An 18,543-nucleotide genomic window follows, 5' to 3' on the forward strand; every position below is an offset into this window, starting at 1 on the left:
ACAGGTCCTACAACATATATAAAACACAGAGCCTGACCAACAGAAGAACAACACAGTTAGGGCTCTTGGAAGGGGAGGATAAAAATAACAAAATGAGAATACAACTAAGCTGTTATTATCTCAGACACAACTTAATAGTCCTGACAGAAGACACCGACCTACCACCACCACAGAGATCCGGTGGGCTGAAATACCTGCGGTGACGTCACTACTGTGGGACGAGCCATTGTACAGTTTGGTAAAAGAGATCTGGTGGGCTGAAGGACCTGCGGTGATGTCACTGCTGTGGGAGGGAGCCATTGTGCAGTTTGGTAGAAAGTACTGTATACTGGATAAGTCTACAGCAGCCACCAGGACCTGTGATGATGTTACCATCATGTGATCACATGCGTGGGTGGAGTCAGGTATTACATGACCAGGGGTGATCACTGTATCCAGGAGTCTGCTGAGATGGTGATGTCTGGAAATCAGCATGGATGTACCACAGCTGTGTGTGTGTGATGTGTGTGAATCAGGATGCATGTAGTAGAGCTGCGTGTGTGATGTGCTGTCTGTGTAATGTGTGGGGTCAGAATGCATGTAGTAGAGCTGTGTGTGGGATGTGTGTTGTCAGCATGCACGTAGTAGAGCTGTGTGTGTAATGTGCTGTGTTTGTAATGTGTGGGAATCAGCATGGATGTGATAGAGCTGTGTGTGTGATGTGTGGGGATTATAATAGATGTACCATGTAGCACAGCTGTGTGGCACATTGCGCCTCCAGAAACACTGGTACTATAATTTCCTAATAATTACTAATCATCTACCTACAGGATAGGTGAAATGATTGATTACTGGGGGTCAAACCACTGAGACCACCAGGAATGTCAAGAAAGGCATCCCTCAAGTCTCTGTGTAAATGGAGCAGCAGTGGGTATGCATGCATGATCAGATTACACCATTCTTGTCAACCCTCAGAGCACCAGGGGTTTGACCCCCAGCAGTCAATTATTAATCAACTATTCTGTGGATAGATGTAGAAACATTTTGGAGGGTTAACCCTCTTATTAGTATTGAGTAGAGATGAGCGAGCACCAAAATGCTCGGGTGCTCGTTACTCGGGACGAAATTATCGCGATGCTCGAGGGTTCGTTTCGAGTAACGAACCCCATTGAAGTCAATGGGCGACCCGAGCATTTTTGTATATCGCCGATGCTCGCTAAGGTTTTCATTTGTGAAAATCTGGGCAATTCAAGAAAGTGATGGGAACGACACAGCAACGGATAGGGCAGGCGAGGGGCTACATGTTGGGCTGCATCTCAAGTTCACAGGTCCCACTATTAAGCCACAATAGCGGCAAGAGTGGGCCCCCCCCCCAACAACTTTTACTTCTGAAAAGCCCTCATTAGCAATGCATACCTTAGCTAAGCACCACACTACCTCCAACAAAGCACAATCACTGCCTGCATGACACTCCGCTGCCACTTCTCCTGGGTTACATGCTGCCCAACCCCCCCGCACGACCCAGTGTCCACAGCGCACACCAAAGTGTCCCTGCGCAGCCTTCAGCTGCACTCATGCCACACCACCCTCATGTCTATTTATAAGTGCGTCTGCCATGAGGAGGAACCGCAGGCACACACTGCAGAGGGTTGGCACGGCTAGGCAGCGACCCTCTTTAAAAGGGGCAGGGCGATAGCCCACAATGCTGTACAGAAGCAATGAGAAATATAATTCTGTGCCACCGCCATCAGGAGCTGCACACGTGGGCATAGCAATGGGGAACCTATGTGCCACACACTATTCATTCTGTCAAGGTGTCTGCATGCCCCAGTCAGACCGGGGTTTTTTATAAATAGTCACAGGCAGGTACAACTCCGCAATGGGAATTCCGTGTGCACCCACAGCATGGGTGGCTCCCTGGAACCCACCGGCTGTACATAAATGTATCCCATTGCAGTGCCCATCACAGCTGAGGTAACGTCCGATTAAATGCAGGTGGGCTTCGGCCCACACTGCATGCCCCAGTCAGACTGGGGTTCTTTAGAAGTAGACACATGCAGTTACAACTCCCTGTGGACCCACAGCATGGGTGGGTGCCAGGAAGCCACCGGCGGTACATAAATATATCCCATTGCATTGCCCATCACAGCTGATGTAACGTCAGCTTTAATGCAGGTGGGCAAAAAATTAATTGGATTACACTGTAGGCGAGGGCCCCAAAAAATTGGTGTACCAAAAGTACTAATGTACCTCAGAAAAATTGCCCATGCCCAACCAAGAGGGCAGGTGAAACCCATTAATCGCTTTGGTTAATGTGGCTTAGGCCTGGAGGCAGCCCAGTTAAAATAAAAATTGGTTCAGGTGAAAGTTTCAACGCTTTAATGAGCATTGAAACGTCTAAAAATTGTTTACAAAAATTATATGACTGAGCCTTGTGGGCCTAAGAAAAATTGCCCGTTCGGCGTGATTACGTCAGGTTTCAGGAGGAGGAGCAGGAGGAGGAGGATGAATAGAATACACAGATTGATGAAGCAAAAAGGTCCCCGTTTTTGATGGTGATAGAGAACGATGCTTCCATCCGCGGGTGCAGCCTACGTATTGCTTAGGTATCGCTGCTGTCCGCTGGTGGAGAAGAGAAGTCTGGGGAAATCCAGGCTTTGTTCATCTTGATGAGTGTAAGCCTGTCAACACTGTCGGTTGACAGGCGGGTACGCTTATCCGTGATGATTCCCCCAGCCGCACTAAACACCCTCTCTGACAAGACGCTAGCCGCAGGACAAGCAAGCACCTCCAGGGCATACAGCGCGAGTTCAGGCCACGTGTCCAGCTTCGACACCCAGTAGTTGTAGGGGGCAGAGGCGTCACCGAGGACAGTCGTGCGATCGGCTACGTACTCCCTCACCATCCTTTTACAGTGCTCCCGCCAACTCAGCCTTGACTGGGGAGCGGTGACACAGTCTTGCTGGGAAGCCATAAAGCTGGCAAAGGCCTTGGAGAATGTTCCCCTGCCTGCGCTGTACATGCTGCCTGATCTCTGCGCCTTCCCTGCTACCTGGCCCTCGGAACTGCACCTTCTGCCACTAGCGCTGTTGGATGGGAATGTTACTATGAGTTTGTCCGCCAGGGTCCTGTGGTATAGCATCATTCTCGAACCCCTTTCCTCTTTGGGTATGAGAGTGGAAAGGTTCTCCTTATACCGTGGGTCGAGCAGTGTGTACACCCAGTAATCCGTAGTGGCCAGAATGCGTGTAACGCGAGGGTCACGAGAAAGGCATCCTAACATGAAGTCAGCCATGTGTGCCAGGGTACCTGTACGCAACACATGGCTGTCCTCACTAGGAAGAACACTTTCAGGATCCTCCTCCTCCTCCGGCCATACACGCTGAAAGGATGACAGGCAAGCAGCATGGGTCCCCTCAGCAGTGGGCCAAGCTGTCTCTTCCCCCTCCTCCTCATGCTCCTCCCCCTCCTCCTCAACGCGCTGAGATATAGACATGAGGGTGCTCTGACTATCCAGCGACATACTGTCTTCCCCCGCCTCCGTTTCCAGGCGCAAAGCATCTGCCTTTATGCTTTGCAGGGAACTTCTCAAGAGGCATAGCAGAGGAATGGTAGCAGACGCTAATGATTGCAGCATCCCCGCTCACCATCTGGGTAGACTCCTCAAAGTTTCCAAGGACCTGGCAGATGGCTGCCAACCAGGCCCACTCTTCTGTAAAGAATTGAGGAGGCTGACTCCCACTACGCCGCCCATGTTGGAGTTGGTATTCCACTATAGCTCTACGCTGCTCATAGAGTCTGGCCAACATGTGGAGCGTAGAGTTCCACCGTGTGGGCACGTCGCACAGTAGTCGGTGCACTGGCAGATTAAACCGATGTTGCAGGGTGCGCAGGGTGGCAGCGTCCGTCTTGGACTTGCGGAAATGTGCGCTGAGCCGGCGCACCTTTCCGAGCAGGTCTGACAAGCGTGGGTAGCTTTTCAGAAAGCGCTGAACCACCAAATTAAAGACATGGGCCAGGCATGGCACGTGCGTGAGGCTGCCGAGCTGCAGAGCCGCCACCAGGTTACGACCGTTGTCACACACGACCATGCCCGGTTGGAGGCTCAGCGGCGAAAGCCAGCGGTCGGTCTGCTCTGTCAGACCCTGCAGCAGTTCGTGGGCTGTGTGCCTCTTCTCTCCTAAGCTGAGTAGTTTCAGCACGGCCTGCTGACGCTTGCCCACCACTGTGCTGCCACGCCGCGCGACACCGACTGCTGGCGACGTGCTGCTGCTGACACATCTTGATTGCGAGACAGAGGTTGCGTTGGAGGAGGAGGGTGGTTTAGTGGAGGAAGCATACACCGCCGCAGATACCAGCACCGAGCTGGGGCCCGCAATTCTGGGGGTGGGTAGGACGTGAGCGGTCCCAGGCTCTGACTCTGTCCCAGCCTCCACTAAATTCACCCAATGTGCCGTCAGGGAGATATAGTGGCCCTGCCTGCCTGTGCTTGTCCACGTGTCCATTGTTAAGTGGACCTTGGCAGTAACCGCGTTGGTGAGGGCGCGTACAATGTTGCGGGGGACGTGGTCGTGCAGGGCTGGGACGGCACATCGGGAAAAGTAGTGGCGACTGGGAACCGAGTAGCGCGGGGACGCTGCCGCCATCATGCTTTTGAAAGCCTCCGTTTCCACAAGCCTATACGGCAGCATCTCCAGGCTGATCAATTTGGCTATGTGCACGTTTAACGCTGGAGCGTGCGGGTACGTGGAGGCGTACTTGCGCTTGCGCTCAAACAGTTGCGCTAGCGATGTCTGGACGCTGCGCTGAGAGACATTGCTGGATGGGGCCGAGGACAGCGGAGGTCAGGGTGTGGGTGCAGGCCGGAAGGCACTCGTGCCTCTGTCCTCAGAGGAGGGTTGGATCTCAGTGGCAGGTTGGGGCACAGGGGGAGAGGCAGTGGTGCAAACCGGAGGCGGTGAACGGCCTTCGTCCCACCTTGTGGGGTGCTTGGCCATCATATGCCTGCTCATGCTGGTGGTGGTGGCTCCCCAGCTGATCTTGGCGCGACAAAGGTTGCACACCACTGTTCGTCGGTCGTCAGTCGTCTCTGTGAAAAACTGCCACACCTTAGAGCACCTTGGCCTCTGCAGAGTGGCATGGCGCGAGGGGGCGCTTTGGGAAACAGTTGGTGGATTATTCGGTCTGGCCCTGCCTCTACCCCTGGCCACCGCACAGGCTCGGCCTGTGCCCACACCCTGACTTGGGCCTCCGCGTCCTCGCCCGCGTCCACGTCCTCTAGGCCTACCCCTACCCCTCAGCATGCTGTATTACCAGTAGTGCAGAAACAGAACGCTGTAATTAAATGTGCCGCTTATTGGCCTGTGGTTGGAGGCTGACTTCGCTTACGGAATGCACAGCAGAGGCAGGAAAGAATTTTGCACAAGCCTGCTGTAACACTTAGCTGGCTACGTATGAATTAGGACAACTACCCCCAGCAGAGACCCAGTACACTTGTGGACAGGAATACAGCGGTGATGTAAGAGGCAACACAGAGGCAGGAAAGAATTTTGCGCAAGCCTGCTGTAACACTTAGCTGGCTGCGTATGAATTAGGACAACTAACCCCAGCAGAAACCCAGTACACTTGTGGACAGGAATACAGCGGTGATGTAAGAGGCAACACAGAGGCAGGAAAGAATTTTGCGCAAGCCTGCTGTAACACTTAGCTGGCTGCGTATGAATTAGGACAACTACCCCCAGCAGAGACCCAGTACACTTGTGGACAGGAATACAGCGGTGATGTAAGAGGCAACACAGAGGCAGGAAAGAATTTTGCGCAAGCCTGCTGTAACACTTAGCTGGCTGCGTATGAATTAGGACAACTACCCCCAGCAGAGACCCAGTACACTTGTGGACAGGAATACAGCGGTGATGTAAGAGGCAACACAGAGGCAGGAAAGAATTTTGCGCGAGCCTGCTGTAACACTTAGCTGGCTGCGTATGAATTAGGACAACTACCCCCAGCAGAGACCCAGTACACTGAGGACGGTCACAGGCAGCCCAAATAGATTTTTTTTCCCAAATGTTTTTGGAAAGGCCCACTGCCTATATACACTGTATATGTCTTCTCTCTCTGCGTCACCACTACTGGCCCTGGACTATGTAAAATAACTGCAAACTGTTGCACTGTGGACTGGAATACAGCGGTGATGTAACAGCCAACACAGAGCCGGGAAATAATTTTGCGCAAGCCTGCTGTAACACTTAGCTGGCTGCGTATGAATTAGGACAACTACCCCCAGCACAGACCCAGTACACTGAGGACAGTCACAGGCAGCCCAAATAGATTTTTTTTCCCAAATGTTTTTGGAAAGGCCCACTGCCTATATTCACTAAATATGTCTTCTGTCCCTGCCTCACCACTACTGGCCCTGGACAATGTAAAATTACTGCAGGACGCAATGCTCTGCACGGCCGATATACAAAAAAAAAAAATGTGCAACACTGCAAAAAGCAGCCTCCACACTACTGCACACGGTTAGTTGTGGCCCTAAGAAGGACCGTTGGGGTTCTTGAAGCCTAAAATAACTCCTAATGCTCTCCCTATAGCAGCTCCGGCATCAGCAGCACTGTCCCTGATCTCTGTCAGAATGCATCTGTGGCGAGCCGCGGGAGGGGCCGATTTATATATTCGGGTGACACCTGATCTCGCCAGCCACTCACTGCAGGGGGGTGGTATAGGGCTTGAACGTCGCAGGGGGAAGTTGTAATGCCTTCCCTGTCTTTCTATTGGCCAGAAAAGCGCGCTAACGTCTCAGGGATGAAAGTGAAAGTAACTCGAACATCGCGTGGTACTCGTCAGGAGTAACAAGCATCTCGAACACGCTAATACTCGAACGAGTATCAAGCTCGGACGAGTACGTTCGCTCATCTCTAGTATTGAGCGAACTGTACCAGTGGAACCCTGTTTGGGGGTGAACTTTGCTAAAAGATTGCTTCAGTGCAAACTGAACCTTAGACAGTTTGTTTTGGCTGAACCCACTAAAAATCTCCTCCTCTTCCTTTTTTTCTTCTCATTCTTTTTCTGCCTCTTCTACTCTGGAGGAGAAGGAGGTGAGAAGAAGCAGGAGAAGAAAGAAGGCAAAAGAAACATTGCAGTTCAGTGGTTAGTGCTGTTGCATTGCAGCACTGGGGTCATCAGTTCAAATCTAGGCAAGGACAACATCTGTGTGGAGTTTGTGTTTTGAGTTTACTCTTCTCCATCTCCTCTGGAGGAGGAGGGCAGCAGAAGCATGGTGGCTCAGTATTCACCACTGTTGTCTTGCAGTGCTTGGTTCCTAAATTCAAATATGATCAAGCACATGTTGTCCTTGGTTAGATTTGAGGCTAGAAACCCAGCACTTCAAAGAAATGTTGCTAACCACTTAGGAGAACTCTTAGGCAGAGTTATGCACCAGTGTTAGGAGTCTTGGTAAAGTTTCAGTTCAGGTAGAACTAATTCTAAAATTAGACAGAGCTAAATTTTTGGCCAAAATTTAGCGAAGTCGCTGAACCAAACTCTTGAAAAGTTTGTTCATCTCTACCCCGGGTTTAAAGGGCAACTACTTTTCACATGAGTGACATATATGCTGTTTTACTTTACTGCTAGCATGAATGCAGTAATAATAAGAACAGTATAATTCTTCTTCCCAGCCCTATCTAATATTATCTATATTTTACCATATATCTACAATATATCTTTTATACAACTCACCACCCACAATATTTTTGCCTGTCAGCTTCATACAAGTTATATTGGCAGTAACATTGTTTTGTAAGATATCGTTATTTTCTTTCAATGCCCAGTCCCATGTGTAACTCTATCAATATAAATGACTGTTGTGGGTAAATCCAAGTGGTTTTGGATGTTCTCTGTTACTCAGTCTTTTATCCAAAGTAATAAAACCTAGTGAAATGTGTATATAACAGGCAAGTATCGAGGGGCAGCTCAGTGACGCATAGAAAGTCACGGACTGTTGAAAGTTCTCAACATAACGCTGCATGCACTATTAAGCAACTATTGACAGATGTTAGCTTAAGTATCTCTTATTTCAATCACCACTGGATCAAGCTACTGAATAACATTTAGTGGTTTGGTGATGTGCAATACATTATTATGCCTTTTCCAGGAAAACACTATATACTTACATTCTCTTTTATCAAATTGTCTAATTCAATAATCCAATGACTGTGTTTTAATGTAATGTATATATTTTTTGTTTTCTTAGTTTGTGTAAATGTTTTAGCTGGAAATTGTATTTGCAGGGTAAATAGAGTGGTAAGTTTAGGCCCACACTAAACAGTGCCTTCACTTGTATTGTGACTATGTGATGTTAACATGATGTTGTGGAGCGCCAGCCACAGGAAGTATAGCTAGGGTGGCATCTCTACATCAAGCAAGTCATTGTGATAGCACCTTGGGTGCTGAAGTATGCCTTCTTCTTATCACTGTAGAATGTCCTTTAGGTGTTGTCTATTGAGAATTCCTTAATGGGTCCTTCCTCTCCACCCTGCTACCGCATCTCCTGTGTCAGATGTCAGATGCAAGCTCTACATAGAGATAGTGATTGCAGTGCAGTTACCTCCTGTGATCACCGGTGGGCTCTTCTCTGAACAGTTTTGTTCATTTTAGTTTTTCTTCTTTATCTTGGCCAAAACCACCATGAAGACTCATGGAACAATGTGCCTCTGCAAACTTACTCATCCTGCCACTACTACCAAAGCTTCTATCAGTGCTCTGCATAGTACTAGTGCCCTCTCTGTGGCCCTACAAAGGATTAATGCCCTTTCTGTGCTCCTGAAAGACATAGCAACCCTTTAGAATCCCTCTATTGCTTTCAAAAAGCTATTATTAGAGTGCTCGCTCTGTGTCTCGTCCCCCTTCCTCTTTCTCCAAAAGTCTGGACAGCAGTATAAGTTCGTTGTAACCCACAGTCCTGCTGGTCCGGGTCAGTGCAAAAGCCAACTTCTTCCCTCTTTCCTCCACATTACTATAATGAGAGGAAGAGAGAGGCGGGTGAGTCACCCTCTATCCTGAGCCAAGCAGCGTCCAGACCAGCAATATTTGAATTAAAAATAAACTTGGGCAATTGGCTGGACTTTCAGTGAAGGCCCAGCAAGTTAGCAGTGGGATAGTAGGTGAGGCCATTCGGCCCCAAGCCTCCCTGTCTCATGCAACTCAGTGCAGTCGCATGGTCTGCTTACATTGGCGGAAAGCCAATCAGCTGATCGGGAAGTCGCTCTGACCCCTGAGTAGTGGCCGGCATTTGTAATTGCAGGCACAATTCCCTGCAATTCCCTGCATATTTTGGGGTCATGTGCTGTTTGTGTAGTCTGCGGTGCAATACACACGGACATTTTTTTCATGTGGTCCAATGACCTGCCTGAAAAAAAGTATTCATAGTCAATGTGCTGTGTCTGCTGTGAGACACTGAAGAGGTTAATTCTGGATGGTCGCTATATTTTGCCTGGATTCAGATATTACGCCCATTAGGTGAAGGGAGTTTGTATCTTACTATGTGAAAAAAAACAGGGAATGTAAATGTTTTGGTAAAATATGTTTGGGGCCTGTTTTTTTTTTTTGAATGGATGGCAGGCTTGGTAGCGGGGCTGTCCATTGCACTCCCTCTACTCCAGGTCTTATTTTGTGGAGGCAAGCTCCTCAGGTGCAGAGGCTCAACGATTAGTGGGTCCATAAAGTCCGCAAAGCTGCAGACAGAGGGAAGCCTGGGAGCAGCTAAGCAGGCTGGAGGCTGCTGGCTTCAAGAGACACTTTATTTCCTGACCTAGGGAAAACTGAATTTTGTGCTAATATTTGGTGTTTGTGCGGCTGCAGCTAGCAGTAACATATAGGTAGGGTACCACTCTATTTAGTAAGTGCTGGAGAAGCAGGATTTTGTTTATGTCTAAAGCTAAGGCTATATTTTGTTTATTTTTGTGCTTTTTAATAAATGCAGTCCAAGCCTCTATGGACTATAACTGCTGTCTTAGTCTCTGACTGCCATTCACACTGCAACCCCGCGCACTACCTGAGCTGACTCTCCCACACCGCATATATCTGAAAGCACACGGATTAATGTTCATGCACGGTCTGATGCGACTTACATCTTAGTCTCTTAGGTGCAACTTTCAGTTTCAGCTATTACACCTGCCTACACACACATGAATACATAGAGACAGCACGGATCATCTTTTAGTAAATATTAGAATACAGCATCTCATACCAAAGCTTAGAGTACAGATGTAACAGTCATTAACATGACAGATTGGGCACTATGCAATTCATATAGTGTGCGACAGAACACTGCTAATGTAGCACTCTGTTCTAATAGTAAGTGTATTAGTATGCTGCACTGTTATTTGTGTAGAGCGCCACGGTGTGATGTGTTACTGGCATAGCACGCAAACATTTATAGCAACTTTTCTGCTAGTTTTATTCTCAGTGTAAAATTTTAGTTATGTAAAGGAAACTCATCACGGAATTAGACGTTTCAGTTTTTCCCTATTGACGAAAGGAAACAGAAAGCTTTCAGCTTGCTTCCATTCCATAAGTTTCCTTTTTTAATTCAATAAATAGTGCAGTCTGCATGTAATGCCTGTGTGTTTCTGCCCCTTTTCCCTATGTTTCCTTCCTTGATGCTTACATATAATGTGCAAGCTACAGAATTTATTCTGACATCATACTTCACCATGTTCATCACTCAGCTTCATCCATTTACTATATCCCTGATTTGAATGTTCTTTTCAATTACCTATTATCTTGGAGTACATCTATAAAGGAAAGTTCCTCCCCTCATTACTATGTCTTTTCACCCCAGTACAACTGTCAAATCACACATACATTATAGGCCTTATTCACACAAATGTTTTTACATGGCTAATCTAGCCACGATAAAAAATCGCAACCATGCGAGGCATTGGATTCCAATGCAGTCATTCACATGGTCGGCGAAGATAGGACATTGACAGCCAAATACACCGGGTGATGTTTTGAACCAGCCGGAAAAGATAGGGATTGCCCTATCTTTTGGCCGCGATCAACCGGCAGCTCCCATAGGCTTCTATGGGAGCTACCAGCAAGGTGATGGGAAAGGAGGGGCAGGGAGTTTAGCATCAGGTAGCGCTGCTAAACTATGTCAGCTGGCTCTAAGGATTTCTGCCTGCCATGTGACAGAGACATTATACTTAACATATCTGCTTCATACTTCTGGGACTAGATCGGCTGAAATGATAGAAATAGATCTCTAGAAATATGGGTCCTATTAATGCACCCAATGTTTCAAATCCACATTCTTAGGTCAGTTTGTGGTGCTGCCTGGTCTCTAGATATAGCTATGGAACAATATGTGTTTTCAATTTCCATTGTATCCCATACTTCACACATGCGATAAATATAAAGGCCTCCTGTTTAAAACCAATATAAGGATTGACTATAAAAAGAGAATTATATAGTAATAAAGACTAAAAAATAGAAAAATATCCCTAAATACATTGATAAATCTGCCTTATTGTTCCCATTGCAGAAAACAAATGCCTGTTGTGCCTCATAATGGTACCGTGTTTTCCGAAAATAAGACAGTGTCTTATATTAATTTTTGTTCAAAAAGGTTTAACTTTTTTACATGTATAGCTGCCTGGACACTATTAAAATTGACTTTTTAAATTAACTGTAAGCAGGGCTTAATTTTGGAGTAGGGCTTATATTTCAAGCATCCTCAAAAAGCCTGAAAAATCATTTTGCACCCTGAAAAATTCTGGAAAATTATTTTTTCTTTTCAGGGTATGTCTTATTTTCAGGGAAACCTGGTGTTTACCTCCCGGTCTCTATTTACATGATATAATGATTTCATATATTGCCTGGAAGCATTGGATCTGATCGACATGTAAACATTTTGCTACGATTTAACCAGCAGGTTCAGATGATAGAACTATATCTCATGTGCATATACTGGTTTCACTAAATTTGTCACTTGACTCTAGTGATTGAGCTTACAGTCCAGTAACAGCCCTCCCTGGTTCCCGGTGTGGCACGGTTCCAAATTGTGTCTCACATGATGGTAATGTATAAGGTGGCAGGTTTAAAATTTTATGGAGCCATTTCATGGAGATGGTCTCCAGACCATATATGATCATTAAGGCAAGCAGGAAAAAATCACCCCCACACCTCTCGAAATGTACCCATTCTGTGGCTGAGCTCACATAGTCTGGGAGTAAAATGTCTGGAGAGTGAACATAGTATAAAAATAATTTATAGTACTCAATCTCAAGGAATCAGAAAAGTAAGACAACTGTAGAAAACAATGGCTTGCTCAAGTCTGTCCGGTCTGGTGTTTTTCAGAGCCTATAAACCCAGAAGAGCTTTGTAGTTTGTCACATGTAACGACTGGTTGCCCATATTAATGTTGTAAAGTCCTTTCAATGAGTGGTAGTTTATTTTTCGTCTCTTTTTAATCACCTTCTCTTACACATTCCACAACCAATTCTGTAACCGTGCCAAGTATGTCTCGGACGTGCGGTTTCAAATGCCATTTGCTTGTAATGTGCCGTTCTGTTTGTCATTATATCAATGTCTGTGGTGTACACATTATTTATATAACAAATGCTGGCTGTCTTAGGGAGTTAAGAGCAGCTCCCCTAGTGAGTACGTCTCGGCCTCCATGTACAAGGGGTTTACTGCATGTTAATTACCGTTGTTAATACATTCTTACCACTCTGTAAGTATCCCAAGGGTGTGTGCACATTTCCATCCACTGAACAAACGATGTGTTTATCAGAACTGGTAAATAATATCCAAACAATGTGCAGAAAATAATATGTCGTATGAGAAAGACACAAATAAGAGCGGCTCGACATGTTCTGGGTGGTTGAATGTTTTGTGTTCCGTCAAAAAAAAATGATCACTGTGTTGGATTTTTGTCTTGTCAAGCAGTTTAGCTCCATTTATGATTTCCATTTGCTTAATGTTTTGTAACAATTTAAGATAATTTGATGAGGCTGAAACTCAATTTTGAAGTTTTGCATCATCTTGCAAAGTGATGATTTGCTGTAATCAGGGCAAAGAGAGTTAATGTAGATGCAATCGGACAAGCTGAGGTTGGAGCTGATAGAGTTAGTAATCATTAAAGGTGTCTCTACATGGGACAACTATTGTCTGAATAGTCACATAAAATAGTCTCCAAAGCATATGAATGGCTATTGTTTGTGTGCTATTACACAAAGCGGTAGTTGTTCACTTTTGTGATCACTGACCGAATTGTTGTCAGTATTAGCACAGGCCAAAATATTGTTCGTTGACTAGATACAGGGTGTAAAAGGACTTGGGGATTTAAGTTAACTGTAAGCTTAAATGGAGCAACAAGTGTCAGGCAGCTGCTGGTAAGGCAAATAGGATCATGGGGTGCATCAAAAGAGGTTATGGGGCACATGATGAGAACATTGAAATGATGAGACACATGAAATATTGTGGAAAGTTGTAGGCACCCGTACTCAAGAAGGATATAGCAGAGATTGAGCAGGTTCAAAGACGGGCAAATAAAGTAATAAATTGAATGGCCGGACTACAATACCCAGAGAGGTTATCAAAATTAGGGTTATTCAGTTTAGAAAAAAGATGGCTGAGGGGTAGAGATGAGCGAGCACCTAAATGCTCGGGTCCTCGTTATTCGAGTCGAGCTTTTCGTAAAATTCGAGAGCTCTACTCGAGTAACAAACCCCATTGACTACAATGGGAGACTCGAGCATTTTTGTATGTGGGACGTCGGGCGCCGAGCTCCTGCCTGCCAGACAAAAAATTTGCCAATGACGAGCGCTGTGTCGCAGCTGGGAGGGTCCAAAACAGGCACGTCACAGCGGGGAGGAGCCAAAAACTGGGGCGAGGTCGAACATGGCTCGATGCTCGTTCGAGCAACGAGCACCATCGAGTACGCTAATACTCGGACGAGCATCAAGCTCGGTAGAGTGTGTTCGCTCAACTCTACTGATGGGGCAACCTAATAACTATGTATAGTTATACCAGGGACAATACAGAGATCTCTCCCATCATCTACTTATACCCAGCACTGTGACAGTAACAAGGGGACGCCCTCTACATCTAGTAGAAAAAAGGTTTTTACACCGATATAAAAGGGGGTTCTTTACTATAAGAGCAGTGAAACTATGGGACTCTCTGCCTGAAGACTATGGTGGTGGCGAATTCAATAAAAGAGTACAAGAAGGGCCTGGACATGTTGTAATCACTAATTCTTTTAGAAGGGTTGGTGTTCCAGGGATTATTCCGATTGCCAGATTTTTAATACCTGTAATTCCTCTAATTCCCGTAGAAAAGCTATCTCTAGCCAATCTGAAAACCTCAGTCTATGCACATTATCACTTTTCTCTTTTCTTATCTACAGTTCAATATATTCCTTTAGTTCAGACTTTCATCCTCCAAACTCAACTCAGGACTGCGGCCCTCTTCCATAACTGCTTCAGGCTTCAAAGGTAGAGCCACCTGCCCTGTTCTCCCCCAGGGCCCCTATATCAATTACAGTCTATGATCTCTGCCATTAGCACTGTTAGAAGACCAGACCTCATGGCTACGAAGTGATGCTGTTTGTTTGAGATATGCAGGCATGTGGGCATCAAAAGGAGCAGAAGGGGGCACACAAATAAATGGCTGAAATTCTTATTACTTTTTTTTGCGGGCACATTTATCATGCAAAAAAACAAAAACCGCAGCATGCTCTATTTTTATGCGTATTTGCAAACCAAAGGTCTCACAGAAGTCTATGGAGGTGCGCAAATGCACAATACGCTGCACAATTCCGTCAAAAAAAGAACACATCTGGACTTCATTAGGCTAAGGGCTTAAGCACATGGATATCAATAGAAGTTCAGTGGTTTCGTTTTCACTGCGGGGATTTCTCAGTCGTGAATACCATGGCAGATAAAATATAGGACCTGCCCTATCCTCTCCGCACGTAGCATGGGGCAACCTCTATTTTCTCTCCTCTTTTTCCAAACACCTACAGTCTGGTGCGGAGTTTAAACTGCTGATAAAGGAGAAGAAATCTCCCTCATTCAAGCGCCGCTACGCTCTATACTGCTGAGCGCAATAGCTTGCCTTGTGTGCGCAAAACGTTAAATACTATGGACCAATATGTGCGCAAATCTACCTCCTCCAAGCCCGTTCATTGCACAAATATGTTGCGCTGAGGCGAGCTTATATGCACACATGCCCATGTGAACCTGCCCTAAGGGTTCTTTACAGCAAACAATTTATCGTTTGAACGAGCGAATGAGCAAACTATGTCAGAGTTCGCTCGTGCCGCCTGTTTATACAAGCAGATACATCGTTGGCTCGTTCAAATGAGAAACTGTTCAGTTGTTCATGTTTGCAGTATAAGTGAACGACTGAACGATCGGTATCTAAACCGAAGGGTAAGTGAACGAGTCAACGATGATTTTTATGCTGCATAATTTGAATGAAAAATGAATGATTTTTCGCTCATTTGAAAGATTTTTTGAAGGATAATCTTTTTGTTCAAAGGGGCTTTTATATAAGTCACTTATTGTTTTGTCATTGAAGTGAGGATTTAAGAAAGGCAACTTTTAAAAATGAAAAATTTGCTAGAAATGCACATATCGTCAGAGGGTTGATGAAAGTGGAACTCACTTTTATAGCATCACCATACAAAATATCACTTACCTGTGTGTTTTCAGTGCGAATATTCGGGGGGTGATGGCAGAACAAGCCTAGCAGTACTTATATGGCACACCTAGGGAGCTGTAGCATGAAGACTAAGGAGAAGCAAGAGACTCCAATCTTCCCCAAGGTGAAAGAAGCAACAAGCAAACCTTGACATAAGATTAATACACTGTAATCTAGAATGACAACTATTCATTTTTTTTTTTTAATCGAGACTCCAATCTCTGTCGTGAAATTAGAGGTTGTCACTTTGGGTCATTCAATGAAATATAGAGACCTGCCTAATAACAACATTTACTCAAGCAAAATATATTTTTTGTTCTTTTCATTTCTACTTTTTTTAATTTAGTGTACCCAGTCCAGTTTGCTGTATTGGCTCCTAGTTACACAAGCCCTTTACTTACTGAAAGATAACAGAGAGGCCTAGCTTTTATTCAATATATACAGTATATGAAAAATTGCGCCATGGAAAGCTAAAAATAACTACCATTTTGGGAAATGATTGCTTTTGGCCAATCACAATAGAGGCTGTCAGTTGAAATGAGTTTCCAACATTTAAGTGGCTGTATGACAGAGACTTTGTCAATTCATTTGGAAATTGGGCTTTGGTTCTCAATCGATGGTTTTCATAACTGAAAAAAAATCCTTGATTTTGTCAATTCACTTGATTGTTTTTCTCTGTTGTAAGCACTGGACATCTAAAAGCAAATACCGCCCATAACAAGCTATTGAAATATGCTTTTTCCTGCACACAAGCGGAAATCAATTGCGATTTTCCACTCACGGAGGAAAAATTGCAGCATGCTTTATTTTTAAGTGGATTCCGCATGGAAGGCTTTCATTGAAGTCAATGGAAGCTGTCCAACCCACGGCTCTTCCGCAATTAACATTGCGGGAAGATCACAAAAAAAATCTGTACTGCGCGTATCCAATGGCAAGCCATGCAGACCATCTGCAGTACAGAAAAGAAGAAGAAATGACAGGTATGTGTGGATGCCGGCTGGGCACAGGGTCAGATTCTGCTGAGGGTTCTCACATACGGAATCTGACCCGGTCATGTGCAGCCGGCCTTAGGCAGGCAGGAGGTCTACAGAAAACAAAAAAATGGGCAAGTGGTCTACAGGGCAAAAAAGTTTGGGCACCTCTGGTCTAGAGGATGCAGGTTTCCCACTACCCTGGTGTTTGCATTAAAGGATGTTGTTGTGCAGGTTTGTACAACAAAATATTCTCAGCATCTGTGCAGGTGACTGGACATGGGAGGTGAACAGTCCTCTTTTGTGTGAATTGGTGTGTACAGCAACATGTTCTGAGTGTCTGTGCAGGTGGCTGGCCATGGGAGGTGAACAGTCCTGTTCAGTGAAAATGGTGTTCTATGTGATATGTAATCCCTGGTGTGTTGGTGTGGTGTGAACTGTGTCCTGTGCTGCTTGGACCATTTACCCTCTAGAGCAGTGTTTCTCAACTCCAGTCCTCATGACCTCCCAACAGCTCATGTTTTCAAGATATCCTATAGAAAGAACACCTGTGACAATGTCTGAGGCACTGACAATAATTACATCATCTGTGCAACACTGAGGAAATCCTGAAAACATGACCCTGAGGACTGGAGTTGAGAAAGACTGTTCTAGAGTGAGGTAGGTCCCTAGGTTCAAGCATGGGGCCATCCCTACCGGGGCGATCACCCTGCTTGCAGGCAGGTTTCCTGGGTTAGTTGTCTCGTTAGAGTAGGGATGCACAAGACAACGAGGACCCTTGTTGCAGGCTCACAGGCTTAGGTGTTTTAGCCAAAATACAAACCAATACCTAGTACCTAATCTATTCCATCTGTGTATGCGTGCAGATATGTTAGGTGAGTGTTTTGGGTCTTTTGTCAGTCCTTGTGTTATGTTTGTCCATGAGTCCAGTTCACAGTTCACTTGCTTTTGGTGTTACGTGCGTGCAGTTTCTCTAGTTCAAGTTAAAGGAGATGCAAAAGATGTAACAATAAGAACTCCAATGTACCATTATCTTGTAATATAAAAGAATAGTTATATAATTTTCCAAGGGTAGCTGGCTTGCCAATATTACTCCAAGGGTGCAGTGACACTTCATTCCAAGGATTCATAAAACATCCAAGAACCACAGCCAAAAATACTGAAGGAAACACAATGAAACTAAAGTAGCAATCATTTCACTGCTCTCTAGAGTATTCAGATGGCTTTTTCCAAGGGATTCTTAGTGCACAGAGTCCAAGACACTGAGCCTGGTCTTAGGTGACTATTTAGACCAGAAGACATGAAAACTTGGAATTCTACAGCACCATCAATTTAAAAGCATACATTTATTGAAGCATCTTTTTTTTTCTTTTTTTTTAAAGCACAGGATTATTTCTACAAGAAACAGCCACACTTATGCATTTCAGGCCTATAAAGGTCCTTAATTTAATCATAGATCGGAACCTGTATATGTTTGAGACAAGCAAGGGTGATTGTTCTTTGTGGATGTGCAAACTGTGTTTAAATAGATGATTTAATTAAAAAAAAGCATGCTTTATAACCTGATGGTGCTGGAGACTTGCATGTTTTTTTGTCTTCTGGTATCTTAAATTGCCCCTTTGGTGCCAGGGACAAAAAATTGGCCCAAGACTAGAGAGGGGAGTAATGTAACCTACCACCCTCCATTTGTGGCATGCTGTTGGGGAACCCAGGCCTCCAAAAAGGCAGTTATATCCCTCTTATTACCCAATTGATACTGGGTGTAGATAGTCTAACACACTAAATGTTGCTCTTTGATTGTCCAGAGCTGCTCGTGTGAGAAGTGCTTGCCACTTCCATTGTCTTAGACTACTAATGTCCCACAAATACACAGTGGGGATCAGGT

The sequence above is a fragment of the Eleutherodactylus coqui genome, chromosome 1 (assembly GCF_035609145.1).
Source record: "Eleutherodactylus coqui strain aEleCoq1 chromosome 1, aEleCoq1.hap1, whole genome shotgun sequence".
Taxonomy (NCBI): domain Eukaryota; kingdom Metazoa; phylum Chordata; class Amphibia; order Anura; family Eleutherodactylidae; genus Eleutherodactylus; species Eleutherodactylus coqui.